At 41.0% G+C, this 15,997-nt stretch overlaps 3 non-coding genes across 3 annotated transcripts; all 3 read left to right on the top strand.

The window, feature by feature from the left end:
* The first annotated feature begins 4,944 nt into the window (after nt 1–4,944).
* Nucleotides 4,945–5,047, top strand: LOC119290165. The gene has a single exon (XR_005141770.1). It is a non-coding gene; the product is annotated as a U6 spliceosomal RNA (small nuclear RNA).
* Nucleotides 5,048–11,400: 6,353 nt separating this feature from the next.
* Nucleotides 11,401–11,503, top strand: LOC119290157. The gene has a single exon (XR_005141762.1). It is a non-coding gene; the product is annotated as a U6 spliceosomal RNA (small nuclear RNA).
* Nucleotides 11,504–13,679: 2,176 nt separating this feature from the next.
* Nucleotides 13,680–13,781, top strand: LOC119290190. Its single transcript, XR_005141793.1, has one exon. It is a non-coding gene; the product is annotated as a U6 spliceosomal RNA (small nuclear RNA).
* The last annotated feature ends 2,216 nt before the right edge of the window (nt 13,782–15,997 follow it).

A 15,997-nucleotide genomic window follows, 5' to 3' on the forward strand; every position in this document is an offset into this window, starting at 1 on the left:
TTAGGACATGACATGTCGTCAATATCGCCTCCCCCACCATGCCTTGGAGAGACCCGATGTGTCTAACATGGCGTTAACCAAATCAGTTAGAGTATGGTTCTTTCTTTCGGCCACCCCATTTGATTAAGGTGAATAGGGAGGCGTCCTCTCATGAATTATACCATGTTCCGCACAAAAAGCATTAAATTCATTGGAAAAATACTCTCCACCATGGTCGGACCTAAGCCTCTTCATTTTTCGATCAAGTTGGTTTTCCACTTCAGCTTTATAGATGTTGAATAAGTTCAAAGCCTCATCCTTAGATTTCAGAAGATACACAAGGCAGTATCTCGTGGAGTCATCAATTAACATCATGAAATATTTCTTTCCACCTTTTGTCAACACACCATTAATTTCACATAGATCTGAATGTATGAGCTCTAGTGGTGCAAGATTTCTTATTTCCGCAGTCGTGTGAGACTTACGAGGTTTCTTAGCTTGCACACACACTTGACACTTAGATCCCTTGAGGGGGTGAAACTAGGGATCAAGTTCAACTTCGCTAGTCGCGACATGCAACCAAAGTTAACATGACAAAGACGTGAATGCCACACATTAGATTCACTATTGTTGCAAATATGATTAACAATTTTATTGCAAACGTCTGATATGGATAAATGAAACAAGCCTCATGACTCATAGCCTTTACCAACAAAGGTTCCATACTTGGATATTACAAATTTATTTGACTCAAAGACAAGCTTGAAGCCATCTCTACACAGAAGATATCCGCTAACAAGATTTTTATTGACGGAGGGGACATAATGCACGTTCTTCAGCCGCACGATCTTCCCCGAAGTAAACTTTAGATCGGTCGTGCCAACACCACGAACAGAAGCACTTGAACCGTTGCCCATCTGCACAGTTGAAGTCCCTGCGGTCTGATAAGACAAAAACATGGAAATATCACCGCATACATGCACATTAGCACCCGTGTCAATCAACCAATCAGGAGAATGACATACTGAAAGAATAGTGGGAAATATACCATACCCAACATCCTTCATGTCAGTGTCTCCAATGACAACATTAGCGGTCTTGCCGCCTTTCCCAGGATGACTCTTGTCATAGCGATTCGGGCAACTAGGAGCCCAATGATCAGGATCCCCACACACATGACAAGCACCTTTCTTCTTGCCATTCTTCTTCTTGAAGTTCATGTGTTCCACATCCTTATTCTTCCCATCAAACTTTGCTTTTCCATCAAACTTTCCCTTGTTCTTGAACTTGTGGGGCTGGAAGTTCTGCTTCTGTACCACATTGGCACTAGATCCTCCCTCAATACCTCGAGCACGTGTGTTTTTTGCTTTCGCCTTTTCTTCCACATCAAGAGTGCCAATGAGATCCGGGACGGAAAACTCCTGCCTCTTATTCTTCATCAAGGTAGCAAAGTTCCTCCATGAAGGAGGAAGCTTAGTGATGATACCTCCGGCAACAAACTTGTCCGGTAGCATACAACTGAAGTGCTCAAGTTCTCTAGCAAATGACTGTATCTCATGATCTTGCTCAACCACAGAGCGCTCTTCAGTCATCCTGTAATCATAGAATTGCTCCATGATGTACATCTCAGTGCCAGCATCCGAGACCCCAAACTTGGCCTCAAGTGCATCCCACATATCTTTTCCATTATCAATTGACGCATAAGCATCAACTATGTTCTCACCAAGAACACTCAAGAGAGCAGCCTTAAACAGAGTATTCATTTTCTGAAAAGCTTGTGCCTGTTGAGCATCAAGATCTCCTTCAGGTTTGCCGAGAGTGACGTCATAGCAACTCATGGTTTCAAACCATAAGACTGCTCTCACGCGCCACCTCTTATAGTGGATACCCTCAAACATAGGAGGTCTCATGGAAGCAGCAAAACCACTCGGGGTAAATTGCCTATGATAAGGTTTTTGGATTGTTGGAAATATGAGCAATTTACCGAATGATTTTATTAACAGAAATACTAGATAAAGCATGACTAATATAGTAGATATAAAATAAGTCATGCGTTCGGATAGAGAGAAGGTAAAGAGCATCTGCATATATGAACTTGAACTAAACACATCTAGAACAGACACTAGATGAAGTTGCATATATGAAGTAGAACCTAACACATGTAGGACGTAAAGTAGAGCAAAAAACTGTGTCATGACATGTAACAGAAAGAGCAAGAACACGTACGGGACAGCATCAGTAGAAGTGCTGGACTTGGGGTCGGTGTCCTCGCCTGCCATGTCGTCGAGGAGGTCATGGACGTCGGGGAAGAAGTCGTCATCGGGGAAGTAGTCGTCGGCGACCGGATCGTCTGTGATGAAGCAGCCAGTAGTCGCGCTGAGCGCTCCCCAAAAACTTTATCACCCTTCTCCCGTACAGGACTCAAAAGGTGCGGCTTCAGAGGCCTGCTGTCCCGACCTGCGGTGCAAGCCGCAAGCCGGGATGGGGAAGATCGTAGCAGCAGCGCAGTGCTCAGGAACTTGTGGCGAGAGGAGGAAGAGCTTCTGGTGCGTCTCTCTGGAAGGAGCGACCTCCCTTTTATAGGCGCAAGAGAAGGAGGCGAGAGGGCAACGACGGGAGGCGAAATGAAGAGACAAGGACGAAGCAAACAGCCAGCATCCGAAGGGCTGCACCGTTCGCATACGAACTCCACTTTCGCAAAAATCTTTTTAGCTTCCGTGTGACCTTTCGTATACCCGCAGTGCGTGGCAAACATTTATATATCGGTTCGGCTCATTCCTGCAACCCGCGGCGAGGCGGACGGCGGCGCGGCGAGGCGGGCGGTGGAGGAGGAGCGCGCGTGGATATCTCTCTTCTTCTCATGCTCGTAGAAGTGGGGAAATAACCTCCCTTATAAGAAGGTCCAACTCCCACTAAACTAGCAATGTGGGACTAAACTTTAGTAGCATCCCTTGCCTTGCACAAATGGACTAAGTGGGCCTTTAAGATTTATTAGAAATTTCTGAAATAGTTATTGGGCTGCCCAAAATAGACTAAATTCCAGCAACATGTTTACAAACTTAAAAGAAAAACACTCTAGTAGGAATGACGTGAGGAAGGAATGTGGTTGGTTTCATCTTATCTTATATTTACTAATTGGAGGCACACGTTAATCCTAGAAAAACTAACTAATTAACAGTTGGATTTGTAATTCAAAAATCTTTAGCCATTGGATGTACGTAATACACACACAGAGTCCCGAACGACCACGTCTCAGTTTTGTAGAAAAAAATAGCATTCCTTTTACCATAGAAAAAAAATTAACATACCTTTTTCCCTACGTATAAAAAGTGTCCCCAACTTAAAGAGAAAGAGTGTCAAACTCCAACGCTCCCACGTCTAAGTTTTATGAAAGAAAGAAGAATATGCCAAACAAGGACATGTACAAATACGAAGACATCAGGCACGTAAAAAAAACTCCTCTAGCCTCACGTTAAAAGAGTTCACAAAGGGACCTCAAGCCTCATGGTTAAAAAAGAAAGTCTAGGCCTGATTTTTAAAGGAAAGGGTAGATCTATTAGAAGATGTTATCTGAATAAAATAAAACTTCACATACTATAGAAAGACACTGAGCGTTTCTGAAAAAAAACATGCCTTCTTCCGACACGTAGGAAAATGAGTCCCCCAGCTAAAAATAAAAAAAAAGTCTCCAACACGCACGTCTAAGTTCTATGAAAATAAAAACAATGTGCCAAACAAATACGCGTACAAATATGAAGATCTCAGGCACATGAATAAAGAGTCGCCAGGCCTCTCATTAAAAAGAGTCGACATCTCAATCCCCAGAAAACTCATACACATACAGAAAAGATGGATCCCAAGCGTCATGGTCAAAAGAGAGAGTTTACGCCTGATTTTGAGAAAAAGGTAGCTGTCGGATATGTTGGTGGCACAGTAGAAGTATACTTAGAGCCATACTCAGGGGTCATATGCTAGCCAGTCTGTGGCGCAACTGACATTGACGACAAAGTTTGTTTCCTTGGGCAGTAACTTGCATGTCTTCGACAGTTGATTCCCTAATCTCTACTTCCTCTTGGTCCCTCTGCTCCTCTCTTTGACATCAATTTTCCTCCAATCTCTACTTGATAAAAGTGGGGAATAGCTTTTAGGTCAATGGAACGAAATTAATTGATTTTACGTGCCTCAGATTTATGGATCTTTGAAAATCGATGCTTCTTTGGTGATCCAATATGTATTTACCGGTTTCCACAAGGTTTCCAATACCTTAAGCATGTCAGCCAATAAATCAATGTGTCTTTGGTTACATTTTTCATGAATAATTTTTATGCTAAGAAAACAAACATTTGCATGTTTTCAATACTAATATTAGAGATTATAATTCACTGCAATTTAAACAATTAAAAAAATTGGCATTGGTACTTCTATTGTTGCGTGTCTCCCTAATTAACTAGCCGTGCTGCAGCACGAGTTGATGACTTGTGATACTAATGGGTATTCTGAAAATTGAAGCACGGAAGTGAGGCCTTAGTGCAAAAATGCCACAGCTTAGCTCACAATCGTTAGATGCAAATCTGATGATTAAAAATGACGATTACACACACACCATCATCATCAACTGAGTCTTTTATAGGAGTAGAGATAGATCATTTTCTTTTCATTGTGAGAGGTACAGCTCATACATGCTTGAACTTTGAACAGTATATGCATTATATATCAGGACGGCCGGAAACACCAGGCATCGTTTGTTCTTTATTTTAAACACGAGGGCCCGTTATGCTCTTTCATTAATTTGGGCCACATCAAGACAGATCCGGCTTGCAACTGGTGGCCTGCGGCGCGCCCGATGGCGTCTAGATTTGGCTAGACAGCGCCGTGGGCAAAACAAACGCTTGTTTGTTTAGTCCCACATCATCCATCCTGGGACAGTCGGACTGGTTTATAAGGCAGAGCGCGGCAGTTAGCATCGTCCCTTCGGGAACATCCGATTAAATTGGAACGATACAGAGAAGATTAGCATGGCCCCTGCGCAAGGATGACACGCACAAATTGAGAAATTGTCCAATTTTTTTGAGATTTTCCGCGCAAGTCCCTGGAGCCTTCTTTCTTGCACTTGCATGTCACCCAGGGCATAAAAACCGAAGACCGAAGACCAAAACCGAAAAGACCGAGACCGAACCCGAAAAGACCGAAACCGAAAAGACCGAATAAAAAACGGTCTGCAGAATGCTAAGACCGAACTAAATATGGTTTGTTCGGTCGTGATGTATTGAGGACCGAACAGCCCGTATAAACCGAATAGCCCAACCGTGCAAGATATTTGTTAACCTAAAGCCCATCTAGCTCCCGTCTTCACCTCACCTCTCAGAGACAGAGGCACAGAGATGCATGCCACTTCACTCGCCTCCTCTTTTCTCCCCCTCGACGAACCCTAGCCGCCACCCGCCGGCCGCCGCTCTGGCCTGATGCCCCGTGAGCCGTGAGACGTGACGACCGCCGCAACGAGGCGCACATCGCCTGCGCCTCCCCGACCGATGAAGAACGACACCCTGAGCCACGGCCCGGGTAGGGACAGGTGACGACCGGTGCCCCGTGCGTGTCGCCGTGCCCTGTGCTGCCGTGCGGCGGGCCGCCAACCCCGACCCTCCTGCTCGTTCTCCGTGGCACTTCCATCCACCGCCAGTGTAGCAGCTGGCTGCTGCTATTCGTCACCACCACACCACTCGTCCTCTTCCATGCCGGTTGCCAGCTCGCCGTCTTCTGTCCTCTTCTGGTGCTCAACCTCACAACTGAAGGTGAGCAAGCTACTACTTCTCCTTGTGTGCATCTGTGATGTACAGATTGTTGTTCATTTAAGTTCATCAATATATTGTTCATGTTCTATGATGTTCAGCTTTTGTGATGTATAAATTCAAGTAGATGTAGTTGCTGTTGGAATGCTCAATACCTTTAAAATGTTATGATTTGGAGGACTTGATTATATGCACTTTATGTTCTGATTTGCTCATGTCAATGTTGTTTGACAGACCAATCTCCTCTTTTTTGCAGACGTTTTCTATATCGGAATCTGAACATGATGAGTTGAACGAGAAAGATGACACATTTATGAGTATAGAGGCAGAGGCGGATGCAGAAGCAGCCGCTGCAGTAGCATGTGATGAGTCTGTCTTACGTAGTATCATTGAAGATGAAGATGCCGAACCAAATATTGTCGAAGGTGCCAATCTAGAAGCTACTCAAGATGACAAGCCAACAGGACGGAAGCAAATGGCGTCAAGATCAGAAATCTGGGAGCATTTCACCAAAGTTTTTGATGATAAGGGGTTAGTGAAGGAAGGAATGTGCAAGTATTGTGACCGACCAATTCAAGCTGCTACAATATGCAATGGGACAACAGCAATGTGCATCCACTTTGGTATATGCAAGCGCAATCCGGATAAGAAATTGGATCCAAATCAGACCACTTTGCAAGCAACTCCGGGAGATGCCATTAGCACTCGGAGATATGATGCAGATGCAGTTAGGAAGGCATTTGCTGTAATGGTCATAGAGGATGAGCTACCTTTTGCATTTGGTGAAAAATCTGGATTCAGAAAATTCATTTAAGTTGCTTGCCCCCGCTTTAGTCGACCATCAAGAAGAACTTGTACCAGGGACACTGTGAAAATTTATCTAGATGAGAAGTCCAAGTTGAAAAAGTTTTTCAAAGAGAATTGTGGAAGTGTGTGTGTAACCACGAATTGTTGGACTTCTCAGCAGCAAGATGGCTATATGGTAGTGACTTCACACTTTATTGAAGAACACTGGAAATATCATAAGAAGATTACAAATTTCATCATAGTGAAGGGCCACAAGGGGAAGGATCTTGGGAAGAACTTGCAGAGATGTTTGATGGAATGGGGGTTAGAGAGAGTTATGACAGTCACCGTCGATAATGCGAGCAATAATGATGGCTGCATTGTTCACTTGAGAAAGTGTTTGGTTGAGGCTAAAACTAGCATAGCTGATGGAAAGTTTCTGCATATGAGATGCGCGGCACATATTGTCAACCTTATTGTACAAGATGCCCTAAAAGAAGTTGAACTTTCAATTAAACGTGTCCGAGCTTCTGTCCGATACATCAAGAATGGGACTTCTCGGTTGGTAAAATTCAAGGAGCTAGCATTGAAAGAGAAGGTTCAGAGCAAGGCATTCTTGAACCTAGATGTATGCACTCGTTGGAACTCAACTTACATAATGTTGAAGGCTTCCATCATCTATGCAAAGGTGTTTACAAGGTATTGTGAAGATGACCCATTGTATGCGTTAGACTTGTCTGAAGATAGAGGAGGATTTGGGTATCCAGATGAGATGGATTGGGAAAATGCTAGGAAAATGGCTGCCTTTCTTGGGCATTTTTATAATCTTACCGTTCGTGCGTTAGCCTCACTTCATGTCACTTCCAACAACTTTCTTTTCGAGGTTGGCAATGTACACATCTTGGTTCAAAATTGGATGAGCAGTACAGATCCTTTGCAAAAAGCTATGGCAGAGAGGATGAAAGAAAAGTTTGATAAAAATATTGGGGGTCTTGGCATGAGAATGAATAGGTGAAGGAGAAGGGTCCTATTGTGAATGAAAGAGGGAAAGGGAAGAAGAAGGAGAAGGAGAAGGATAAGGAGAAGGAAAATCTCAACTTGCTAATTTTTGTTGCTGCAGCTCTTGATCCAAGATATAAGCTATCTGATTTCAATAGGCTGACTACTTTGGAATTTTTTGGTGCTGAGTGTGGAGAGAAGGTGTGGTTTGCTGTTAACAAATGTGTTTGTGATTTGTTTGAAGAATACCGAGTAAGATTAACTACACCGGAACCAATAACACCAGCCTATAGCCAAGTACCACTAGAAGGAGGAGGAGCAAGTATGATGAAGCAACTAATTGCAAGCAGGTTGAGGAAAAATAATAGTGGAGGAAGTGCAAGTAGTAAATCTGAGCTTGAAAAATACCTTGCCGAAGACTCTGAAGACCCTGACAAAAAATGACATCCTAGGATGGTGGAAAGAGAATTCATCTAGGTTCCCAATCTTGGCAAATATGGATCGTGATATTCTTGATATCCCCATTACAACGGTGGCTTCCGAGTCAGCCTTTAGCACAAGTGGACGCATACTTGACGACTTTAGGACATCTCTAACTCCATTTATGGTACAGGCTTTAGTTTGTACGCAAGGCTGAGAAGGTCAACAAATCCTGTCGACATCAAGGAGAACTTGGAAGAATTAGAAGTGCTAGAAAAAGGTAAATCAATTAGCCAACTTGTCCATACATGATAGCAGATTACTTGTACCAAACCAATCACATACTAGCAGATTACTTATATGCACGACATACTAATATATATGCATGACTTGTCAACTTTAGTAGATTGAAGATTACTTACCAACACTAAGATTATGAATTTGATTAAATCTACTTGTTGCAGAGTTGATTGAAGAATTTGGTGACAAGGTGAAGCGAAAGCGCAAGGTCAATGGTGGTGTTGTTGCTTCTTCCATGGCCAAGTCGACCAACAAAGTGAGATCCACATCCACTCATGGTTGAACTAAAATCATGTGGAATGTGTGCTATGTTCGTTATCTTGTGTTTGTAATTTGTGACCAGACTTGAGAATTGAGAACTGAGAGTGAGAGTACTTTGTGGACGTCAAGTACTATGTGGTTTGCTGCTTATGCCAAGTATTGAACTTATGTGGAATCTTATGTTCGCTAGTTGCTGTCGCATTGAAATCATGTACTGAACTTGATTTGTATGATGCCAAGTACTATGTTCTCAAGTACTATGTGGTGGTGTTACTTGCCTGTTTGCTGCTGCTTGTTATCTTCTTACTTCCTGTCAAATATAAATGATTATGCATGCATGAATCTTGTTGCTGCACCATGAATCATGTCTTCTTACTTTGTGTCGTATGAATCTTTTTTACTTGCTGTCAAATATAAACAAGTTATGGTACTTTGTTACTTGCTGTTGGTACTTTGTTACTTGCTGTCAAATGTAAATTACTGCCAAATGTAAACATGTATTGGTACAACCATACAGGAAGTAATAGGAATGTAGTGGTGCAGGAAGTAACATTGATATTAGTTGTAGCAAATTAATTTGGTCTGTTTGGTCGGGACCAAAAACCAAATAGTAAAGACCGAAGACCGAATAGTGAAGAATCGAAAAGACCGAAATTATTTCGGTCTTTAATTCTGGAAGACCGAATTCTTGGAAGACCGAAAAGACTGAACCGAACAAACCGAAAAGACCGAACACCCGGGGCTTTGCATGTGCTGCTATTCCTACAAAAAGGCCCTTTAGTTTCCTTTCTCTACCAGAGAGGTCCTCAATACTGCCTTTTTAAATTTAGATCCACATGCTTTCTCTTCTTTCTTATTGCATATACAACCTTTATGTAGTAACTTTTTAGCTTGTTAATCTATTATCACACGTTTCTGGATTAGTCTTCCGTTTCAGTCCTCCTACATGTAGTGTATTCCTTCAATTTTTTATTGTCTTTGTTCCTTCTTATCTTATATTTACTAATTGGTGGTACCATACGAGCCTTCACGTTAATCCTAGAAAAACTAACTAATTAACCGTTGGATCTGTAATTCAAAAAATCTTTAGCCATTGGATGTACATAATACACAGACAGAGTCCCGAACGACCACGTCTCAGTTTTGTAGAAAAAATAAGCATTCCTTTTACCATAGAAAAAAATAGCGTACCTTTTCCCTATGTATAAAAAGTGTCCCCAACTTAAAGAGAAAGAGTGTCCAACTCCAACGCTCCCACGTCTAAGTTTTATGAAAGTAAGAAGAATATGCCAAACAAGGACATGTACAAATATGAAGACATCAGGCTCGTAAAAAAAACTCCTCTAGCCTCACGTTAAAAGAGTTCACAGAGGGACCTGAAGCCTTATGGTTAAAAAAGAAAGTCTAGGACTGATTTTTAAAGGAAAGGGTAGATCTATTAGAAGATGTTATGTGAATAAAAAAATCACATAGTACGGAAAGACAATGAGCATTTCTCAAAAAAACATGCCTTCTTCCCACACGTAGGAAAATGAGTCCCCTAGCTAAAAAAATAGTCTCCAACACGCACGTCTAAGTTCTATGAAAATAAAAACAATGTGCCAAACAGATACGCATACAAATATGAAGATCTCAGGCACATCAATAAAGAGTCGCCAGGCCTCTCATTAAAAAGAGTCGACATCTCAATCCCCAAAAAATTCATGCACGCACAAAAAAGATAGATCCCAAGCGTGATGGTCAAAAGAGAGAGTTTACGCGTGATTTTGAAAAAAAGATAGCTGTCGGATATGTTGGTGGCACCATTGAAATATACTTAGAGCCATACTCAGGGATCATATGCTAGCCAGTCTGTGGCACAACTGACATTGAGGACAAAGTTTGTGTCCTTGGGCAGTAACTTGCATGTCTTCGACAGTTGATCCACTAATCTCTCTACTTCCTCTTGGTCCCTCTGCTCCTCTCTTTGACATCAGTTTTCCTCCAATCTCTACTTGATAAAAGTGGGGAATAGCTTTCAGGTCAATGGAACGAAATTAATTGATGTTACGTGCCTCAGATTTATCGATCTTTGAATATCGATGCTTCTTTGGTGATCCAATATGTATTTACATGTTTCCACAAGGTTTCCAATACCTTAAGCATGGCACCCAATAAATCTGGTAACATTTCTCACGAATAATTTTTATGCTAAGAAAACAAACATTTCCATATTTTCAATACTAATATTAGAGATTATAATTCCCTGTAATTTAAAAAATTAAAATAATAATAATTGGCATTGGTACTTCTATTGTTGCGTGTCTCCCTAATTAACTAGCCCGTGCTACAGCACGGGTTGATGACTTGTGATACTAATGGGTTTTCTGAAAATTGAAGTAGGGAAGTGAGGCCTTATTGCAAAAATGCCACAGCTTACCTCACAGTCGTTAGATGCAAATCTGATGATTAGAAATGACGAATTACACACACACCATCATCATCAACTGAGTCTTTTATAGGATTGGAGATAGATCGTTTTCTTTTCATTGTGAGAGGTACAGTTCATACATGCATGAACTTTGAACAGTACACGCATTATCAGGACGGCCGGAAACACCATGCATCGTTTGTTCTTTTTTTAGTGTCCAAGCATCGTTCGTTATTCCCTAACGAAAAAACAAGAAGGCCCGTTATGCTCTTTCATTAATTTGGGCCACATCAAGACAGATCCGACTTGCAACTGGTGGCCCGCCGCGCGCCCGATGGCGTCTAGATTTGGCTAGACAGCGCCGTGGGCAAAACAAATGCTCGTTTTTTTAGTCCCACATCGTCCATCCTGGGAGAGTCGGACTGGTTTATATGGCAAAGCGCGGCAGCTAGCATCGTCCCTTCGGGAACATCCGATTAAATTGGAACGATACAGAGAAGATTAGCATGGCCCCTGCACAAGGATGACACGCACAAATTGAGAAATGGTCCAATTTTTTTTGATATTTTCCACGCAAGTCCGTGTAGCCTTCTTTGTTGCACTTGCATGTGCTGCTATTCCTACAAAAAGACACTTTAGTTTCCTTTCTCTATCAGAGAGGTCCTCAATACTGCCTTTTTAAATTTAGATCCACACTCTTTATCTTCTTTGTTATTGCATATACAACCTTTATGTAGTAACTTCTTAGCATGTTAATCTATTATCACACGTTTCTGGATTAGTCTTTCGTTTCAGTCCTCCTACATGTAGCGTATTGCTTCAATTTTTTATTGTCTTTGTTCCTTCTTATCTTATATTTACTAATTGGAGGCACCATACGAGCCTTCACATTAATCCTAGAAAAACTAACTAATTAACCGTTGGATCTATAATTTAAAAATCTTTAGCCATTGGATATACGTAATACACAGACAGAGTCCCGAACGACCACGTCTCAGTTTTGTAGAAAAAAATAGCATTCCTTTTACCATAGAGAAAAATAGCGTACCTTTCCCTACGTATAAAAAGTGTCCCCAACTTAAAGAGAAAGAGTGTCCAACTCCCACGCTCCCACGTATAAGTTTTATGAAAGTAAGAAGAATATGCCAAACAAGGACATGTACAAATATGAAGACATCAGGCTCGTAAAAAAAACTCCTGTATCCTCACGCTAAAAGAGTTCATAGAGGGACCTCAAGCCATATGGTTAAAAAGAAAGTCTAGGCCTGATTTTTAAAGGAAAGGGCTACATATATTAGAAGATGTTATCTGAATGAAAAATTCACATACTACAGAAAGAGAATGAGCGTTTCTCAAAAAAAAAAAACATGCCTTCTTCCCACACGTAGGAAAATGAGTCCCCCAGCTAAAAGTAAAAAAAAATAGTCTCCAACACGCACGTATAAGTTCTGTGAAAATAAAAACAATGTGCCAAACAAATACGCGTACAAATATGAAGATCTCACGCACATGAATAAAGAGTCGCCAGGCCTCTCATTAAAAAGAGTCGACATCTCAATCCCCAGGAAATTCATGCACGTACAAAGAAGATGGATCCCAAGCGTCATGGTCAAAAGAGAGAGTTTACGCGTGATTTTGAAAAAAAAGGCAGCTGTCAGATATGTTGGTGGCGCCATAGAAGTATACTTAGAGCCATACTCAGGGATCATATGCTAGCCAGTCTGTGGCGCAACTGACATTGACGACAAAGTTTGTGTCCTTGGGCAGTAACTTGCATGTCTTCGACAGTTGATCCCCTAATCTCTCTGCTTCCTCTTGGTCCCTCTGCTCCTCTCTTTGACATCAGTTTTCCTCCAATCTCTACTTGATAAAAGTGGGGAATAGCTTTCAGGTCAATGGAATGAAATTAATTGATTTTACGTGCCTCAGATTTATGGATCTTTGAATATCGATGCTTCTTTGGTGATCCAATATGTATTTACATGTTTCCACGAGGTTTCCAATACCTTAAGCATGGCACCCAATAAATCTGGTAACATTTCTCATGAATATTTTTTATGCTAAGAAAACAAACATTTCCATATTTTCAATACTAATATTAGAGATTATAATTCCCTGTAATTTAAAAAATTAAAATAATAATAATTGGCATTGGTACTTCTATTGTTGCGTGTCTCCTTAATTAACTAGCCCGTGCTGCAGCACGGGTTGATGACTTGTGATACTAATGGGTTTTCTGAAAATTGAAGCAGGGAAGTGAGGCCTTATTGCAAAAATGCCACAGCTTACCTCACAATCGTTAGATGCAAATCTGATGATTAGAAATGACGAATTACACACACACCATCATCATCAATTGAGTCTTTTATAGGAATAGAGATAGATCGTTTTCCTTTCATTGTGAGAGGTACAGCTCATACATGCTTGAACTTTGAACAGTACACGCATTATCAGGACGGCCGGAAACACCAGGCATCGTTTGTTCTTTTTTTAGTGTCCAAGCATCGTTCGTTATTCCCTAACGAAAAACACGAGGGCCCGCTATGCTCTTTCATTAATTTGGGCCACATCAAGACAGATCTGGCTTGCAACTGGTGGCCCGCCGCGTGCCCGATGGCATCTAGATTTGGCTAGACAGTGCCGTGGGCAAAACAAACGCTCATTTGTTTAGTCCCACATCGTCCATCCTGGGAAGGTCGGAGTGAATTATAAGGCAGAGCGCGACAGCTAGCATCGTCCCTTCGGAACATCCGATTAAATTGGAACGATACAGAGAAGATTAGCATGTTCCCTGCGCCAGGATGACACGCATAAATTGAGAAATGGTCCAATTTTTTGAGATTTTCCGCGCAAGTCCCTGGAGCCTTCTTTCTTGCACATGCATGTGCTGCTATTCCTACAAAAGGCCCTTTAGTTTCCTTTCTCTATCAGAGAGGTCCTCAATACTGTCTTTTTAAATTTAGATCCACACGCTTTATCTTCTTTGTTATTGCATATACAACCTTTATGTAGTAAGTTTTTAGCTTGTTAATCTATTATCACACGTTTCTGGATTAGTCTTCCGTTTCAGTCCTCCTACATGTAGTGTATTCCTTCAATTTTTTATTGTCTTTGTTCCTTCTTATCTTATATTTACTAATTAGAGGCACCATACGAGCCTTCACGTTAATCCAAGAAAAACTATCTAATTAACCGTTGGATCTGTAATTCAAAAATCTTTAGCCATTGGATGTACGTAATACATAGACAGAGTCCCGAACGACCACGTCTCAGTTTTGTAGAAAAAAATAGCATTCCTTTTACCATAGAAAAAAATAGCATAACTTTTCCCTACGTTTAAAAACTGTCCCTAACTTAAAGAGAAAGAGTGTCCAACTCCCACGCTCCCACGTCTAAGTTTTATTAAAGTAAGAAGCATATGCCAAATAAGGACATGTACAAATACGAAGACATCAGGCTCGTAAAAAAAACTCCTTTTGGCCTCACGTTAAAACAGTTCACAGAGGGACCACAAGCCTTAAGGTTAAAAAAGAATGTCTAGGCCTGATTTTTAAAGGAAAGGGGTAGATCTATTAGAAGATGTTATCTGAATAAAAAAATTCACATACTACAGAAAGACAATGAGTGTTTCTCAAAAAAAAAACATGCCTTCTTCCCACACGTAGGAAAATGAGTCCCCCAGCTAAAAATAAAAAAAATAGTCTCCAATACGCACGTCTAAGTTCTATGAAAATAAAAACAATGTGCCAAACAAAAATGCGTACAAATATGAAGATCTCAGGCACATGAATAAACAGTCGCCAGGCCTCTCATTAAAAAGAGTCGACATCTCAATCCCCAGAAAATTCATGCACATACAAAAAAGATGGATCCCAAGCGTCATGGTCAAAAGAGAGAGTTTACGCTTGATTTTGAAAAAAGGTAGCTGTCGGATATGTTGGTGGCACCATAGAAGTATACTTAGAGCCATACTCAGGGATCATATGCTAGCCAGTCTGTGGCGCAACTGACATTGACGACAAAGTTTGTGTCCTTGGGCAGTAACTTGCATGACTTCGACAGTTGATCCCCTAATCTCTCTACTTCCTCTTGGTCCCTCTGCTCCTCTCTTTGACATCAGTTTTCCCCCAATCTCTACTTGATAAAAGTGGGGAATAGCTTTCAGGTCAATGGAACGAAATTAATTGATTTTACGTGCCTCAGATTTATGGATATTTGAAAATCGATGCTTCTTTGGAGATCCAATATGTATTTACGTGTTTCCACAAGGTTTCCAATACCTTAAGCATGGCACCCAATAAATCAATGTGTCTTTGGTAACATTTCTGATGAATAATTTTTGTGCTAAGAAAACAAACATTTGCAAGTTTTCAATACTAATATTAGAGATTATAATTCCCTGTAATTTAAAAAATTAATAATTGGCATTGGTACTTCTATTGTTGCGTGTCTACCAAATTAACTAGCCCGTGCTGTAGCACGGGTTGATGACTCGAAAAAACATGACGCAAAAAAACATGTTTCACCCTTAACTGTGATTCGATCATAATGCAAAAAAACATGTTTCACTCGGACAATTTGATTATGTTACCACCTAACAAGCTCATCTAAGACTTGTGAGAAGACTCTCTCGGACATTAGTGCTGGATTTTGGTACACCCGAAAGAATCTCTTCTTCAAACCTTTCTATCTTTAGTGTACAATAACTAGTTGTCGATGAATTACGTTAGTCAGAACTCATGAAATCTCAATCTACATGTGGAAAAGTATTTATGTTACATACCATTTTATATATCTAGTCACATCAAAGACACGGTAAGCTAGCTTAGCATGAACCTTTTTGCACTATGGTCTTTGCAATATGTACTTGTGGCAACAACTTGATCGTCTAATCTCCTCGCACAAGTTTGCTTTTTAAAAAGGTTTGTCGATTTGCATAATCAACCTTTCATAAATTGTGAACAACCAAAAGGATTTGTTGATCCCTCCTTTCCTAAACATGCATGTGCCCTCCCCCCACGTGCGGCAACAACTATAGTTTTCTTTTTAGTGT

Source organism: Triticum dicoccoides, chromosome 4A (genome assembly GCF_002162155.2).
Source record: "Triticum dicoccoides isolate Atlit2015 ecotype Zavitan chromosome 4A, WEW_v2.0, whole genome shotgun sequence".
In the NCBI taxonomy this organism is placed as follows: Eukaryota; Viridiplantae; Streptophyta; class Magnoliopsida; order Poales; family Poaceae; genus Triticum; species Triticum dicoccoides.